Genomic DNA, 20102 nt, shown 5'->3' on the forward strand with positions numbered 1-20102 from the left:
ATAATCCATTGTTTCACGATGCTGATGTTAGCGCCTTAGGAGACCCACACTGGCACCGTAGTTACTTTCGAACGCGCCATTGGCGCAAAATGAGAGGACTCTAAGGGATTATGCCCTACCAAGCTTAGACATGGTTCAGGTAAGTATAGAAATGTTGGCGATTTCAACTAATAGTTTCGAGATTAAACCAGCAATGATACAAATGATTCAGAATAATCTACAGTTTAGGGGCATCATGACAAATAACTCTAATCAGCATTCGAAATGGTTTCTTCAACTCTCTGATACTTTTAAGTATAATAGGGTCACTGACGATGTTATTCGTCTTCGATTGTTCCCTTTTTCTTTGATTGATAACACTTTTTCTTGGTTAGACTTGCAGGCACTTGGACCTATCATGACATGGGACGAACTTGCTCGAAAGTTCTTACAAAAGTTTTAGCAAAGCAGTTAAGCTAAGAAGAGAGATTGCGGTCTTTAAACAGATTGAGGAGAAAGTTTTTATGAGGTATAAAAATGATTCAAAATGTTGATTCAAAAATTTTCCCACCATGAATTTCTTGAATGGATGAGACTGTAGGTATTTACAATGAGTTGGATGCAAATGCACGATCTGGACTAGACGGAGCAGCAGTAGGAGCCCTTATGAATAGGGTGTATGAGGATGCGTACGAAATTATTAAAAATATGACATTAAACTCCTGTCTGCGGCCAACCAAATGTTTCACATATGGCCAGAAAATTGTTATGGTCAAAGCTATTCAAGAGGATGATAAGTATCAGTAGATAGTAGATAGATTAAATCGTATTGAATCAGCTTCTACACCGTGTATGTATGGAGGAGACAAACCACTCTTCCACTATATCAACAATCCTACCGAGGATGTGAATTACATTGGGAACATGGGTGGAAACCCTTATTTGAATATATATAATCCCGGCTGGAGGGATCACCAAAACTTGAGATGGATAGGAAACCAATGAGGTAACAATTCAAATCAAGTTAGAAATACAAATTACCATCCTTCTTATTTGTAGAAACCCCAAGACAGAACCAGCCCAAGTGACCATACTACATGTGGTTAACGTTAGGATAGAATTGAGGAAAGGATGCAGTTAATGAGAACATGTGTCAAGTAGGTGAAGTCTAAGTGCACCAACTAAAAAAGAACAATGACTAAGTTCGAGGATTAAATGAGCCAATTGATGAGCATGATGGGTGATACCAAAAGGCAAATTGGCCGAGGTATTCCCTGTAACATGAAAGATAATCCAGGAGGGAAGGAAAAGAGCATGTGAAAGCTATAGCACTCCGATTGGGCAAGGTACTGAGTAGCCCAAAAATACCTACCTCGGAGGTAACTGTGGATAATATTGATGAGCCCCGAGACATTTCCATAGAAGTAGAAGATGGACCTCAACTAGAAGACGAGAAGGAACCAACAATTGAGACAAGAAAAGAGACATCTAAAGATGCCGAAATCACATAAGTCTCAATCCCAACAAGATTAGAAGAAAGACAGGAGTAGGATAAGGATGAATTTGTACGTTCCTGTTTAAAACTTTAAATGTTAACCTACCTTTAATTGAGCTAATAGAGAAGGTTTCCAAATACGCAAAAATTTTAAAGAGATGATGGCAAGGCTTAAGAAAATCAAGGTTGGAGAACAAGTTAATTTAAGTGCTTTTTGTAGTGTGATTAATTTAAGGAAAGTACCTCATAAGTGGATGGACCCGATAAGTTTCACTATTCCCATAAAAATAAGGAGCATTCATTTTAATAGAGCTCTATTTGATTTAGGAGCCATTATCAATTTAATGCCCTTCTCAGTTTTTGGAAAACTCGGGTTAGGAAATCTTAAAACAACTCAAATAACATTACAATTAGCTAACAGGTCTTCAGTACATCCAAAGGGTGTACTAGAAGATGTGCTAGTCTAGGTGAGAAGTTTTATTATGCTAGCAGATTCTGTAGTACTTGATTTGGAGGAAGATCAGAAGATACCTATCTTACTAAGAAGAGCTTTCTTGGCCACTTCTAATCCACCATTGATTTAGAAAAAGAAAAGAGCTAACAATGAAAATAAATGGTGAGACTGAAATCTTCAAATATGGTTATCAACCGAATGAGGAAGAATGGAAGATATTAGAGGAGCATTGCAAAAAGTTATTCATATTTAACGTTCCTGAGTCAAAGGGAATGATTCCACTTATGAATGAAGAAAAGTAAACAGGGTCAAAGAGCGAGACAAGAGGGAAAAGGTGGAGTAACGCGACGGTTGGTGGACTAATACTGATAGAATAAAGAAATCGTCCATGGGTGAATCGACAATATTACTAGATTCATCTGGCAATATAACTTAAATTATGGGAATTGCTACATGAATTTTTTTGTAAATTATTGTATATTTAACTAACCCCATAACTTAAATTCTAAATTTTATTTGCTGTATGTTCAAATTTTAGATTGAAAAATCCTTGAGGTGGAATTTTGGACAGAACTGGATTCATTGTTGTGACACTACACCAAAGAGTCGCGACATAGCAGAAAATCCCTAAGAATCTCCAAATTGACAGATTTTTCGCGACATGGAACCCCTGTATCATGACATCGGTAGCCTGATAGGGATGTCACGACACAGAACTCCTATATCGTGACATCACTATAAATTTTTACACGATTGACCCATCTACTTTGCATCCCAACAGATTAAACACTAACTTTACCCAATTTTTTAACCCTTGAAACCTTATTTTACAACCCAAAACTATATCTATTACTAATTAAAACACCCTTTAACCCTTATTCCCTCAAACTCTCAAAACTATTAACATCTCTTAAACCCTAAACCCAAATTTCCTTAAATTCCCTTTCATAAACTTGGTGCAACAAGGAATAGGGACATCACAAGCAAGCAAGGAATTCGAACAAACCTCAACTATATATTCCTAATGACATGTCATTTGTATCCTACATATTCGTAAATGTTAAAAAAGTCAATAGCTATTAGTTTAAAGGTGTTAATTGATTAAAAAATTATAATTGGATGGTCTTATTGAGTAAGTTATCCATCCTAAAGATAATGGGACGGCTGGATGCTTAAATTTATTTTTATTATAATGTTTTATATGTTATTATTATATGATAAAGATAAAATAATGAATAAAAAAAGGTTAATAAAATTAAAACATAAGCCATCACCTTCTTTAACACCGAATGGCCATGGAAAGAAAGAAATGGAAAAGCTTCAAGCTTTGACCTAGCTTTGGACGATGCATGTAAGTCCGTTATAGCCTTGTCATGAATAATTTTTATGTTTTTTATATTGTTGCAACTAGGTCCACCTATCCCGTACCTTCGATTTTGAAACTGTTAAAGATTTTGAATGTTTCCATTGATGAATATTGTGTTTTTTTATGTTAAATGATGAATTTGGAATGTTTATTGATAATTAAAAGTATTTTGTTAAGTTATTTTTGATGAATTTATCGATTAGGGACTAAATTATTAAATTAATAAAAGTACAAGGATTTAATGTGAAATTATTGCACAAATGTGCTATTTTGGATACCATGAACATTTGGCTAAGCTAAATTTTTTGTAAAATGGTTAATTTGCATGTTTTGGGCTTAGGGACTAAATTGAATAAAAGTAAAACTTTCAAGGCAATTTTGTAAAAATGTAAAAAATAATCAAATTGCATGAAATATATTGTTTTACTGCCTAAATTGATAAATTGAATTAAATTATTAATTTAGATCAAGGCCGGATGGAAAATCGAGTAAAATGGAAAATTACCAAAATTTCCCTAAACTTTGGTATTTCTGCAATTTAGCCAGGTAAGTTCGTATGAACGGCATTCTATATACTTTTAAATAAATTGAATGTTAATATGTGGTTATATCATGATTAAATATATATATGTTAGTATGCAGTTTATCGTGTTATGAAATGACGTAAAACTAACGATGTACGACGATTACCGAGCCCCGTTTGAACCTTAGGAATATGTAGGATACAAATGACATGTCATTAGGGTTAACATGATTTGGGTGCTGGTCCTGAACATCCTACCAATGGCTATGGTCTGACATGTGTTGCGGATACTCCACAGCTCGTGTGAGCAGTATCGTGTAGCTATGTTTTGACCCACAACTCATAGGAAAATATCGATTTACAGCTCGTGTGAGCATACCGATTCACAACTCGTGTGAGCATACATGTATAGGATTTGACGGATTACAGTTATATGAGTTTGCACACTATGTGTGAGCTATTCCAGGTATCCAACAGTATTCTAAATGGTTTAACGGTTAATATTCAGAAAGGAAATGGTAAAATTTTGACACGATATAAAACTTGAACACATTTGAATGTCATTGAGATAGTGGATCATGGTATAATGAAAGTTGAAATGGATGATATATGCATATGATACATGTTTGAATGTTGTGATCATCCATAATTATATTGCTTATGTTATATGCTTATATGGCTAACATGTTTGGTGTAAATGCTTAAGCTTAGGCCAAGTTTTGGTTGGATTATGCCATGTTAAAATTATAAGTTATGCATTGAAATGGTAAGTGCTCAAATGGAAATATGTTTGTGTTTATGAAAGAGTGGTAAGTTTTAAATTATGTAATTCCTTCTGAAATGGTTTATCATGTGGTTAATTCCCAAAAAGGAGCTATGTTTAAATGCAGTACTTTGTGGTTATGATTGAATGATATGCTTATGTCTTGTGTATTATGCATATGAAACGGGTGTGGAAAGGTAATGAAATAGTAAGTTCATACCTGAAGTGTAGAATGATGAAAAAGGGAATGATGAATTGAATTGATGTTGTTATTTGAGCTAATGAGAGTAAATGCAATGGAAAGTAATGAAATGCAAATGAAAATAAGAAAATTTGAAAGGGTTTAAAGTTATTTAAAATCCTACTATACTAGGGATGATATGTGTAAGTGATGGTGTGGATTTATTCACTTTGTGAGCTGTTGAATATGGCTTCATGAATCTTACGGTATCGGTATAGGATTATTCTTGATATGTATAAATTTCATATTTGAAATGGATTTATACGAGCTTACAAAGCATTCATCACTTACGTATTTGTTTTTCCATTACTTTTCAAATTATCAGAAGCTCATAGGTTGGAAGCTAGTCGGAGATCTATCACACTATCCATCGGCTCTATCGGTGCTTTTTGATGTTTTGATTTTGGTTATAATGGCATGTATAGGCATTTTTGGCTAATGTTTGGCCTATGTGTTTTGTTTGTTAAAATAACCATATGCTTTTATTTGTGTTATGGTATCTTGGTTGTGATTATGGTATTTTGAATGTTGACGAAGGTTTGGTTTTTTGCATGTATGTATATAGCCTTAAATTGGTTGATATCATAGCCTATTATGCTAAAAATGTTTAAGTTAGAATGATTGATTAAGTATGCATATTGTAAATGTCTTGTGGTTTGTATGAATGTGGTAATTTGGTACATTTGCTATAACTAACATATGCGATCTTTGGTGCAAATTGTTGAATGGTATATTTGGTATGTTTTGTTAGGTAAAGTAAACGGTTTGTTGTTGATGCAAGCTTAATCAAAAGTTAGTTGAACATTTTGGCTAATTTGAATATGTAAGGGTACATGTTTAGATGATGAGTTTGAGGTGCCATTGGGCATATTGGTTGTATGTTGTTATACCTTATTTGAATGGTTTTATTATGCATGGTTTTGGTGCATTTGTAAAGTCTTGTAATATGCGCAAAAGTGCTAGTAGGTACATGCTAGGCTGGGTATGAAAAATGACTTGAAAATGACCTATTTTTCGTCCACACGGGAAGAGACACGGGCGTGTGTCTCACTCGTCTGTAACACACGGCCAGGCGACACGGCCGTGTGTCTCTTGTAGCTTTCAAAGGGTTGTAAGTGAGGCTGTTACATGGCCTAGCACACGACTTGGCACACGGGCGTGTGAGGCCATTTCGAGGGGTACACGGCTTGGCACACGAGTGTGTGGTTTGGCCGTGTGACCCAAGTTAGTGAGTTACACGGGCACAGACATGGGTTGGGACATGGCCATGTGTCCCTACTTCGAATGTCCACATGGCCTAAGACATGGGCGTGTCTCTCGACCGTGAGAGTCACACAGCCTGGCCACACGGCCGTGTGACCCCTGCAGTTTGTAAATTTTCATTTTTTTTCTAAAAATTGCTATATGTTTCTGATTTAGTCCCAACTTGTTGCTAATATATTTTTAGGGCCTCGAGGGCTCGTATAAGAGACAATACGTATGTTATTGATTGGTTTTGCTGTGATTGATGATATGAATTAAATGTTTTAAAATTTTTGATAATTTTGAAACGTTCGGTAATACTCCGTAACCTTATTTGGTGTTTATAACCCTTTGATGCTTACTGTGTTTGAATTCCATACCTTTCTTAAGCCTCAGAACGTTACAAGCCGAAAAGCCCTATGTGACCTAAATATCCTTAAACATAAATGAAAATCATACTAAATATTAACATAAATGACTATTTGTATTCTAGTCGGATAATCAAAGTACTTGTATGATTTGTTGATGGATTCCTATAGGTGAGAACCGTAATACTTGTCCATTTTGTAACATATTGAACTTAGATGTTTGTAATCAAAAGTGGTAAGTCAACTACTCATCATGTTGAAATTGTTAATAAGCATGAAATGCCTAACTCATATGTTCCGAAATCAATACCTATATTGTACTTGCTCAAGGGTCATCATTTTTATTTGTCATCTTTGTTTATGTTGCTTAAGGACAAGCAATGACTTAAGTGTGGGGGAGTTTGATCTGTCGTAATTCGGCGTAGCAAATTAAACTAGTTTTCACATTTAAGGAGCTTGAATACAAGCATTTTCATTATGTTTTAGTTAAATTTCTTCAGTCCTATTGACATTCAATAAAATGTTCCCATCAAGTCTTTTATTAACCTTAAGGATTGAACAAGGCCTAAGGGAGAGCTAACGTACGTCGTGAATGTTATGACATACCCTTGAAGATGGCTACAGAGGAGCATATTGGTTGCTATGTCACAACACAGTTCCTGGTGTATCACGATCGACTCTTTGACGAGAATAAAACACGAAGTAGTGGCGTTTTGGCCTACATAATTAAACTTAAAGCTGGGGAACATCAGCTAACCTAGGGTTAAAGACGACGACCACCTAAAGCCTATAAATAGACTCCTTTAGCACAAACTATGGGGATGATTCCGTTACCTCAGATTCTTTTCTTAGGTTTTAGATTTGTTTTCTTGTTTCTCTTAGGTTTTCATAGTTCAATTTATTTGTTCTTTAGAGAGATATGATTGTAGAGCTCAGGATTCGTACTATTCAATATCAACCAGGCTTTCTTAAACTCTCTATTCCACTTCATTCCCCATGATTAATTATTCAATTCCTTCTATATTGTTTATTAGAGCAATGAGGAACTAATCCGTCTATGGGGGATTAGCGAGTGGAGGCATGATCTCTTAACTATTTTGTAGGGTTACTCAACGAATAACCTATCTGAAAAAGGAAGAATGTAAAACAAACCCTAGGCTTGATAACCTTGGGAAGTCATCAAGGTGGGAATTAACCCAAAATTGATATTGCTCATTCGTGAACACCTTTACCCCAAGCTAGTTTGGATTGTAAGGTCGAAATATAAGTAGTTCTTATTGAATCGTTATGTTAGTGGAAGATTAGAAGATCTTAGTAGGGTAGGGACTAGTTGGTTGACGATGAACCCGAGACTATAGTTAATTGGGATTGCTGAAGCGAGTTGATCACCCATCCTTAGATTTGATTCACTTTATTTATCTCTATCTCTCGCAACTTTAATTTCTTTTTATGTTATGTTGTTTTATTATTTTACAAACCCTAAACATATTTCTTATTTTACTCTTGTACCATAACTGACTTAAAGTATTAATTAGATCTTTAATTGTTGAGGTTAATATTGATTTAGTACTCACCTCCCTTAGGTACGATCCTCGGAGTACTCATCTACTTGTAAAAACTATATTACAACTCGACCCATATACTTGCAGATACCACCTCATAACTCTATATTCTATTGTAGTATTCACACTTTGGACGTTAGTACATCCAGAGGTGGTCAACAATGAAGAAGTAAAAATAGCGGAAGAAATTGAGAAATTGAACACACATTTAATGTGGAAAAACCCCTCCAAAGAGGATAAAAACCATGGGCAAAGATAATTTTACTATAATGGCAAAAGAACGAAAAGTACAAAAGATGGAGATAAAAATTAAACCATGAAAAAAAAACTCTCAAAACGTAAACATAAAATTCTCCAAAAGTGTTATGAGTTATAATATTTTACTGGGTGTTTTTTCTCAAGTTGTAAAAGAGCCTATTTATAGGCAAAATTCGTAGGTCAAATAAATTATGCTAATAAGTACTAAATATATTATACTAATAAATACTAAATTTTCTAAAATGAAAATATATTTTGTTTAACTTGACTTGTAAGCAATCTCATATTTTATTTAACACGAATTTGGGCCACACAACTCTAACATAATTATTTTATAAAATACATCAACACCAAAAATTTTACACAATATCATGATATGAATGAACATATGAAACTTCATTTTTGGATACCCCAAATTTTTTGCATTTTATACTATTTATTCCCTAAGACCAAAGTAGTTGTAACTTTCAATTTTGACCTTCAGTTTTAAAACCAATTTCTATTACATCCCTTAAGGACCCTTTAGTATCTATTATTATTGAAATTTCACATTTTATTCACCTTATTCCTTTTGTACAAAATTAACAATTAAATATTATGATCTAGTTCTTTTTCACATCTAAGCTTAGATTCTATTAATTTAACATCAATTTCTTCAAGAAATCAACAATGGAAACAATAAAAAACTTTAACAATTTTAAAAATTGTTACATGGGCTAGCTAAATCAAGCTTCCATGACCTCAAAAGTATAAAAATTACAAGAAAATGACTTAATTAAGCTTACCAATTAAGGACCGAAATGTTGAAGCTTCAAAAGGTTGTTCTTCCTTTCAACTTTTGGCAAAGATGAAGAAAGATGTCATCCTTTCCTTTATTTTGTCTTATAGTATAATTAAGGTATAATTAAACTAGTTTAATTATCATTAAAATTGTTTAATTAATATAAGCTAATCTTAAACAATTTTAGTGGGTTTTAACACCACCAATACATATTCCAAAATGTTTTAATTTTCATTTTGGTCATTTGGCTAATTACAATTTAAGTTCTAAATCTTTGGCCAATTAACAACCTATAGCGATAAGATTTTTACAATTTAGCCCTTGTACCCAAATTAAGCAATTAATAGGAAATATTGAAGGACCAAACTTAAACATTATATTATACCAACTCTGCAAATATTTTAATTTAATATTTATGAACTCAATTTATGGAAATAGGTTTCTGAAACTGTCTTTTTCGGCACTACTAAAAATTGGGTTGTTACACATATAATCAAATCATAGATAATGACTTAGTTAAGTCACTCATCAATCTGCCAATAAAACATTTCGGCACATGGTCAAACTTAAATCTAACACAAGTGTTTTAACAAACTCATGGTAGACATAAAATATAAAAGAAAAGGGTTTGAGGAAATGCACATTAATAGATTAAAAGCTGATCAAGCCCACAAGTTTGATCATCTGCATTAGAAGAGTTATTGACTAAAGAGAAGAAAATCTACAGAAAAATCTAATTGAAAGAAAAAAATAAAAGAAATCTTATCTAAAAGATGAAAAGTAAAAATATGTTAAACTCTAAAATTCTACTCCAAAAATACTTATAAAATAATATTTATAGTCTTTCTTAACTTAACCCAACAATGAAAACTATGCCCTCCTTCAAAATCCAATTTGAAGCTTGTTAGACAACAAAATACCCTTCATAAATTTTGCCTTGTCAAAGTTGGTGTTGCAACACCCACTTATTAGTGTCCTGATAGCCTCGATAGGCCACACCTTTAATTCCTTTAATATTGTGATATTGGCTTTTGATGTCACAAGATTATCTTCAGGCACCATGTATTTTTCATCTTCAAGGGTTGTGGTTGGTGTTGCAACATCATTAGACCAATGTTGTGACCGCGAGTATTATTGTCGCAACATGAACACCTTGGTTTTGCGACCTTGGAGGCAGTCCCCTTAAATGTACAATTTGTTGAAGTCCTACACTTTGCTTGATGGCAAAGGTATTGGTGTCGCAACATTGACTCCTCAATGTTGTGACTTTCGCTTGAATCAAAGCTCGTCTTGCCATTTTTTGTATCAACTAAGTACTTGAAACAAGCTCAACTCAAAGATTATGTCCCTAATGGCATAAAATTTTCATTTTATTCCGAAAAGCATAAAAACATGATACAAACTAAAATTAAAGATAAAATCTATTAACTCTGGAAACATAATAAAAGACACTATAAAGTACTTGGAAAATAAGCTCTTTAAGTATTTAAAGAGCTTAATTTGATCTATATAAGTACTGTAGACCACTAGACACATGCATTGACGGAGATATTTGCAAAGTGTATCTAGTCACTCTCATCTCAACCACAGACATCTGCCTCAATTCAAGTTTTCATTATCAGCAATAAGAATAATAAATAATGGATAAGTTGTTTAGCTCTGCAGCCCAGTAGTCCACACCTCCCGGCCAAACTTTTGGGAAATATAATTGTCAAAACCATTTTCATTTTGAAAAACGGAGTCGACTTTTAAAACAAAAATAGAGTCGCCACCAATCTTTTTTCGAGGTGTGATCGGGTAATCTTGAGATTAATCATTTTAATAGAACATTTTGATTTATTAAAATAATGATTTTGGTCTAAAAAATTCAAGAAAACGGGCTTGGGAGTTGGTTACACACAGGAAGATTAGCACCCTCGTAATGCCCAAAAATTGGTACCTAATTGATTAATTAACGTCCTAATGTCAAAAATTTGAAAAGATTTTAAAATACGATCCTCTTTAAAAACCTGAATAAATCAAATTTGATGTTAAGACCTCCTTGTCCCAAAGTAATAAGATGTCACATCCAGTAAGCTAGGATACGACATTTTAACCCCCGAAACTAAGCTTGTCTCTTGCATTAAAGTTTAAAAAGGATATTCGATTATTTGGATAAAAAAAATCGAAACCCAATAAGTTAGGGCATGATTTTCTCAAAGCTCCAAAGTACCGAATATTGCCTTATTTATAAAAGTTTTCTTTTTAAAATTGGGGAACATTGACGCAATATTAAAACGATACGTAAAAACTTTGATAAAAAACAGTAATATGAAAATATAAATAAACATTTTATAAAACACATAATGGAAATTATTTAACTACTAGCATCAATAATCAAAGACCAATGAATTTAAAACAAAGAGTATAAAATAAAAAAATATAAGGCAAAATAAAATGTAAACAAATTTAAAAATAATCAATTTGAAAACGAATAATAAGGGAAAAAGAAATTTGAAATTAACAATATACAAATCAATAAATAAATTATACATATAAATGAAAAGTAGGTAATATATGTATAAGTTTCGAATAAATAATATATAAAAAATGAAAATAGGTAATATATAAAGTAATAATATATAAATGAGTCTAAAAATAAATATTGTGTAATAAGGAATTTAGAACAAGTTATACACAAAAAATATTAAAAATAAATGGTATATAAAATAGATAGTATAAAAAATTTGCAATTGATAATATATGGAAAAAAATTTAAAGCAAATAATCAAAAAATTTAAAATGGATGATTTATAACACGAGTTTTTAAAAAATAAACAACATGTGTGACATAATATTAAAAACAAATAAAGTATATAATTAATAGAAGAAAATAAAAGAATGATAAGTGTTGAAACCATTTTTTGTGAAAACGTGATCGACTTGGATTTTAAAAAATAAAAACGAGTATGGGAGTCGCCACCAATCCTTTTTGATGGGGTGTGATCGGGCCAACTCGAAAAATGGTTGTTTTTGATACACGATTTCATTTTATCAAAACAACGATTTTGGTCCACGAAATTCAGAAAACGAGTTTGGGAGTCGGTTACGTACGAGGAAGGATAAGCACCCTCGTAACGCCCAAAATTGGTACCTAGTTGATTAATTAGTGTCTTAACGTCGAAGAGTTTAAAAAATACGATCCTTTGTGAAAATTTTTGAGACAGAGGCATATTTTCACATTAATCGGGAAAGAGAATTACGTCCTGTAAGTTAGGACACAATGTCTAAAATTCCCAATACGAGAATGAATGCTGAAAAATTTACTTATTTGAGAGATATTCGATTAGCTCGGGTTTAGAAAAGAAATCACTTCCCGTAAGTTAGAACATGATCTTTTGTTAAATTCCGAGATAGTAAAAAATTTGTTTGAAAAGACCTGTATATTTAGATTTATCGGGAAAATCGAAACCCCGAAAGTTAGGATACGACTTTTCCGAATCTCAAAATACGAAATGTTATTTATTTAAAACAAATTTTGATATGTCGAGTAAAAATGAAAAACGATGTTGTAGTGAAATGTGAAAATAAATTACATTATTGGTATGCATAACAGAAAAATGATGAATACGATGATACAAGCATAAATAGCACGAGCGACAGTAAATAGAAGATAAATAAAGAGACAAATCAACTATGTAAGATAGTAAATAAATAAACAAGTCGAATCAAAATGTTTGTGAAATAAAATGGGCATAAAGAAAACAACCATCGCGCGCAACAATGAAACAATCAAGGAAATAAATAAAAATTATAAAAATATATAATATATATGTATGTATATATACATAAAAATATGAAGAATGTATGTAGGTATATATACGTATATATGTATGTAAAAAATGTGAAATATAAAAAATATATATTTATAATAAATAAAGAATATGTACGTATATATATTATAAAAATGTATGCATGAATATATATATTTTGAAGTCATAAAATATGTAAAAAACATATGTATATAAATATATAAAACATAAAATATACGTACGTATGTATATTATAAAAAAATTGTTTTTGTACATGTCTATATACATTATAAAAGATGTGTATGTATATATATAATAAAACTTGGAATCAAAAGAAATACATGATTATAATAATAATAATAATAATAATAATAATAATAATAATAATAATAATAATAATACAATATTAATGATGTTATGTAACAGTAATAACAATATTAAAATAGTTAATATAGAAATAGGATAACTAAAATAACTGTAATACCCAATTTATGCCCGGCCCGCATGCATAAAATAATAAAATTAAATAGAAAATTAAATGTTAAGTTTTGTTACAATAGCAGATCCAATTAATTTACCCAAACCCAAAATACAACACCAGCCCAAGCCCAAATCTCAACCCAATGCAAACCTAACCCACTAATGCCCATTAGTCAACCCTAGCCTGACGGCCCAATACCAAACAACACTCAGCAACCCTAGGCAACAAACTAACACTCACCGCCGCTCTCTATTCGCATGCGCGCCACGAACCACGCCCCGAGCCACTCCTCACACACGTCACCGTACGGCCTCCGTACACCTGCAACACACAAAGCAACAAAAGATAGACACAAACCAATAGCAAACAATAGCAGCGGAATAAAAAAAAGAGGAATGGATTGTTTTGAGGGGTCGATTTTTATTTCTATTTTCTTCGGTGAATCTGGCTATAAAAAAGAGCCCTCAGGAATATTGTAAAGGGGTTACCCTCACACACAGAGAGAATAGGAAGATTGTACCAAAAAAGAATCAATACAAAAAAAAAGTTCTTTTTTCTCTTGTCGATTCCATTCTTTTTTCGATCATTCTTCTTTTTTTTGTTTTTGTTTTGTTATTAATAGATATATATAAGCATAGATCTATATAAAATAAAAGAGAGAAGAGGGTAGAGATTTACCTGCTTGCCGCTGATTAAGTCCTCGTTCATTTTGTTGTGATCGGAGTTCGAGCGAGGACGGTGAGGCGAGGACCGACGGAGCCTCCGAGCGGCGCAAACGCTGGGGTTAAAACCCTAGCAGAGAGTTGAAGCTTTTTTTTTTTTTTTTTTTTTATTCTGGTGGATACAAATGATTTTTTTAAGCAGAAGCTTGGTTTAAATAATAACGCAATACGACGTCGTTTTGAGGTAAGGGCACCAGCGCTAAAACGGCGCCGTTTGGTCCCTTGACCCGCGCGGTGACCTGACCCAAGGGAAGGATCCGCGTATTTTTATCATTGGTTTATTTGCGCGATAAGTCCCTATGTGTTTGGCGAATTTGCAATTTGATTTTCTTCGTTTTTTTAATTTGTACGACATATTTGATTTAGATTTCATTTCGATCCTTATTTAAAACGGCATCGTTCTCACTATTTAGATTTGAGCATTCAAACCTTGCGTCTAATTATTATTTTAGTCCCGTTGAGTTTAATCAATCGCCTATTTAGTCCGAATTTGTGTATTTTATCCTTTTAATTTGGTATTTAATTAGTTTGTCTAGCACATTTTTTTAATATGATAAATCTTGTTTGGATATATTATTTTTGAAAAGATTAACATTAGCTCAATATTTAACTTTAAATAGTATTTTTAAATCTACTATTATTATAATTTAAAACATAATAAATTATTATTTTAATTTGTTATTAATATTTTTGAATTCATCGTACACTAATATTTTGAATCTATTGTATATATTTATTTAATTTTGGTTTTACCCTTTTTTATTATTTCTATTTTTTTTAAATTCTAATTTTAAATTCATTGATACTATTGTAATTATTGATTATCATTTTCAAACTTATTTCAAAATACTATTATACAATGTTGTTATCATTTTATTTCAAGTCCATTTTGAGATCATGTATAAATCCTTTTAGGACGTTTGACATAGAATTCATTAGGCGTAATTCCTCTTTCATTATTTTGGGTATATTTTAGAAAATTGTACATTAATTTCTTTAATGTTTGGTTGTCAATATTGGCATTTGTATAGTATTATTAAAACAATTGTTGCTATTCTTATTTGTATTTACTTATCGCTTGTTTGTTACTTCTTAGTATGTGTTTGAATTATCATTTATTTTCATTTTTTACATTACACATTAATTATGCTACATTCGTTTTTCTTAAAATGTGTTTTCCTAAAGCATTACAACCATTCTATCTCATAATTTCAAAAAGGCCTGGTGTTCATAGCTCTCAAGAGAATTGTACCCTAACTTACTAGGCTTCAATTCTTCTCGATGAATTTGAATAGCCAAGTGTTTATTTTGGTAAAATCATACAATTGTTAAAATAAAGTTCATAAGATTACAAAAGGTTGGATCCTAACTTACTGGATGTGGCATTTTGTCGTCTCATTTTTTAAAATAAAGGTAATACACGAAATTTGCAATCCTCGAGAGAATTGAGCCCTAACGTATTGGGTTTTAATTTTTCTCGTTGAATCTAAATAATCGAGGATGTACTTTAATCGAAGTAAATCAATAGCTCGTTCTTGAGAATTCGATACGTGGTGTCCTAACGCATTGGGTATGGCGTATTGTTTTCTTGAGACGAGGATTTTTCTAACAAATAAAAATAAAGGCAATATTCGGTATTTGGGAATTTGGTGAAATCGAACCCTAACTTACTGGGTTTTCATCTTCTCTTTTGGCCCAAATAATCAGATATCCTTTTCAAAATGCATAGTTTTTAAAAGTCAAATTTAACTTCAAAATAAAAGGATTGTATTTTAAAATCTTTTCAAAATCTCGACATTAAGATATTAGACAATCAATTCGGTACCAATTTTGGGCGTCACGAGGGCGCTAACGCTTCCTCGTGCATAACCGACTCCCAAACCTGTTTTCTCAAAATTCGCAGACCTAAAATTATTCTCAAGGTGATCCGATCGCACCATAATAAAAGATCGGTGGCGACTCCCATTTTCCTTTTTAAGTCAATCCCCTTTTTTTTCAAACTTAAAAATGGTTTCGACAGCTTGGCGACTACACAGTGGACAATTTAGAGAGTCAAGCTGTAAAATTGATTTTTTTTGTCTTATTGTCGAAAATTAAAATTTGATTTGAAAAATTACGATCATTTCTTTGCACTTGTTTGCATGATTATTGTAAATTAAGTTGTATATTTTGGCATCATTTTGCATAAGATTGTTTAGTCTTGTCCTTTTAAGTGGGAGTGAGAAACTAGTCCTTCGTGATGTTTTCACCTCCATGTAGGATAGTGGATCACTTTCGGGATACAGCCGTACCTATGTCTTCGTGAGATTTTCATCTCCGTGCAGCCATAGGGAAATGTATTCCCTTGAACCGAACTTAGCCTGTATGAGCCTATAATGGGTGAGGATTGAGGAATCTGCGGGTTCGGGAACCTTGACTTTAGAACCAAACCTCATATAGTGGGCTTAGGAACTTAGCCTAGATAGAGCCACTCCAAACCCCTAGTGGTCACCTGATTAGGTACTTTTGTCTTCCTTGTTTACTTTTGTTTGGTACTAACCCCTCTCGTTGTGTTTTGACTGTAATTGCATTGCATTCGCATCTTAGGAAAGATATATTGATTCTACTTCGATTGCTAAATTAGAAAGCTTGTCATGGAATACGAATTCCTTGATAAAGTGGAAAACAATACTACTTCCTGAATATATTCTGAGAAACACGAGAATGGCGATGGAAGAGTTCGTGACCATGCTTCGTGGCTTGAGGATTCAAGGCGATTGTCTAAGAGCCTTCGATGTTTCCAAAGCTCACCCATTAAGCATCAATATGGTACTCGTCAAAAAACTAAGGAAATGGATCAAAGATTAGAGAAACTGGAGCAAATGCAAAAGGATATGCAAGAATAGTTACAAGTACAAATGCAAGAGCAGCTAGATAAAATTCAAGAAGACATAACGGAAAATTTGATCAAGGCTCAAAAAGATGCGATTACTGAATTGACCCACCTACTGACTAAGGGTGTAAATAAAGGGAAGGGTCCTATGGTTAATGATGAAGGAGAAGACAAGGATAGACCTATCTATCCTCTAGGTTTTACGCCTCTGCATGCGCAGATTCAAACCGAGGTACCTCCGCGCAGATCCTCTGTTTCAATTGAGCCTCAGCGGTGTCAAACTGATGTTTCAATGCCGATGAACTTTCAGGCTGGATCAGGTTCTAATCCTAGAGATAACCCAGTGAATCGTGTTATTCCTGATTTCGATGAAATGGCTGAAAAAGAGAAGGCAAACGTCGAACTGTCAAAACAATGAGAGGACATGTGTAAATGGTTGGAGGAAAAATTCAAAGCCCTAGAAAGCGCCGATAGTCACCATGGAATCGATGCGAAAGATCTGAGCTTGGTTCCAGACTTAGTACTCCCTCACAAGTTTAAGATGCCTGAATTTGAGAAATATAGTGGGACCAGTTGCCCAGAAGCCCATATCACCATGTTCTGTAGGAGAATGACTAGGTATATTAACAATGATCAGCTATTAATACATAGTTTTCAGGATAGCCTCATTGGGGAAGCGTCGAAATGGTACAATCAGTTGAGCCATACTGAGATTGGTTCATGGAGGGACCTAGCACAGGCATTCATGAAACAATACGGTCATGTAACGGATGTGGTGCCCAATAGAATCACCTTGCAAAATTTGGAAAAGAAATGGAGCAAAATTTTTAGGCAGTATGCACAGAGGTGGAGGGAGGTTGCAGTCCAGGTTCAGCCACCCCTCTTGGAGAAAGAGACGACAATGCTCTTCATCAATACGCTGAAGGCCCCGTTCATTACGCATATGTTAGGAAGCGCAACAAAAAGCTTTTCTAACATAGTTATGAATGGTGAAATGATTGAGAATGCTATAAGAGCCGAAAAAATTGAGGCAGAAGAGAGTGATAAGAGGTCAACCCCAAGGAGAAGAGAAAATGAGGTGAACAACACAGGTTACTCAAGGTCAGTAAGTCATCCAGGTAAAGGGATCGCTAGTCAATAAGGTTCATCAAGACAAGAACCTTATGTGAAACAAGGCACTGAGAACCTCCAGTTCACGCCAATTCTGATGTTGTATAAGGAGCTATATCAAAGCTTATTCAACGCGCGCATTGTTGCCCCTCTCTACACAAAGCCTCCACAGCCTCCGTACCCCAGATGGCACGACGCAAATGCATAATGCGAATATCATACGAGAAATACGGGGCATTCCATAGAAAACTACATTGCCTTTAAAAAACTAATTGAAAGGCTTATCAGTATGGGCGTCGTTAAATTTGATGATTCCTCTAGTGCAGAAAATCCGTTACCCAATCATAATTGATAATGGAGTGAATGAAATGCATGGAGAAGAGTGGAAGGTGTTCACATCGACGAAAAGCAACTGAAGAAGAGACCTTGTTGGATAGCCGTCCTTATAAATTTGGGAGTATTCTAAGCAATTCGACTGCGAAAGAAAGCCCTGTAGTTTTTAGAACTTATTTAGAGTAATCTTTAGAACATTTTGATGTTTTTAGCCTAGAAATGATAGAAATTCCTTTGTGAAATAGGCTCATGTCTGAACGTCGTTATTTTAATGAAATACATCTTTGCAATTATTATTGAGCCAATATTTTCATTCTTTACAAACAATTCTAGATTCTTTCATTCTTTTGAATTTTCTTCTAAATTGTTATTAATTCATTCATAATCATATGGTACAAATAATTATTCATGAATTTGTACATTCTTTTGTATATTCTTCGGTGCTTATTATGGGTCCCCGAATATCAATTACGTGAACGACTCTGCTACAACCCAGATTTTCCTTTTGAGCGAGGCATGTGTTCAGAGGGATCTCAGGGCTTTGAAAATGACAAAGATTGTAGCTTATCTCCTGACTTGTAGAGGATGGTTGAACAAGAGGATAGATAGATCCTACCTCACATGGAATCATCAGAAATTGTGAGCTTGGTGAAGATTAGAATTGACCTGACCGCAAAAAATGAAGTGAGACCTCATTAAGTTACCTCTAGGGTTTAAAGATGTTTTTGTATGATCATACCAGGACATGCCGGGTTAAGCGCTGATAAAGAAATCTACACAACAGCACGATGTCAGAAATTTGCAGTATGAACGATGCAATTCTTTGCCGAGGTAATGCCTTTCTCGTTGAGTCAGCACACTTTGCCCATTTGAAGCCGAGTTTGCATCCCTTCAAGGTGTTTTCTATCGTAGTTGCACCCCAAAAGGCTCTATGAAAGAAATGAAGGTTTTTTGCATACAAGATGAAAGTGAGAAATCTTATCTATAAAAACATTGATTCTGATCGAAAGGGTTCAGGTTCAAAAAAAAAATCAAAATCAAAATCAAAATCAAAATCAAAAAAGAAAAGAAAAAAGCAAAAGCAAAAGCAAAAAAGAGAAATCAATCAAATTCAAAATAAGATATGAAAATAGAAAAAGAAAAGAAAAGGAGAGGCCAATGCGAAAACCCAAAAAGGGCGCTTTGTGACCAAAGTTGGTTTTGAGTTGAAAACCCGAAAAGGGTGACTCAAATTTTGAGCAAAATAGGGCATAGACATCACCATTATCGAAGACTTCTGATGGGCATTGCTTCACGATTGAGATCATTAATTACTTCATCGAATAGATAGAGGCTACTGCATGCGTCAATGTCATCATATGCTGATATAGAATTCCAGAGAGGATGGTATTGGAAAATGCATTAAACTGGAATGACAACATGATAGTTGAGGGCTGTAATCAGTTCAAAAATCAGGCACCACGATTTGTCATTGTATTACAAGACAAAAAAAAGATGGAAAATGAAAATGAAAAATGAAAAAATGAAAAGTAAAATGGAGAGGCTTAAGGGGAAAACCCGCAAAGGGCACTTTAGGCCAAAGGGGATTTGAGTTGAAAACCCGAAAAGGGTGGCTCAAATGTTGATTAAAGTGGGGCATGAGGCGATTAGAGCGATTTGAATTTCGATTATATTGGGGCATGTGGTGATCTTGCTATGCCTGAATCAACAGGAAAGGATAGGCGACATCTTGGGGCATTGATAGAGCGCTGTAGATCTCCT

At 33.6% G+C, this 20102-nt stretch overlaps 1 non-coding gene across 1 annotated transcript; it reads right to left on the bottom strand.

Moving 5' to 3' along the window:
* Positions 1 to 452: 452 nt before the first annotated feature.
* On the bottom strand, positions 453 to 558 carry LOC121214321 (small nucleolar RNA R71). The gene has a single exon (XR_005909904.1). It is a non-coding gene; the product is annotated as a small nucleolar RNA R71 (small nucleolar RNA).
* Between the last annotated feature and the right edge of the window lie 19544 nt (positions 559 to 20102).

The sequence above is a fragment of the Gossypium hirsutum genome, chromosome D01, assembly GCF_007990345.1.
Source record: "Gossypium hirsutum isolate 1008001.06 chromosome D01, Gossypium_hirsutum_v2.1, whole genome shotgun sequence".
NCBI classification, from domain to species: Eukaryota; Viridiplantae; Streptophyta; class Magnoliopsida; order Malvales; family Malvaceae; genus Gossypium; species Gossypium hirsutum.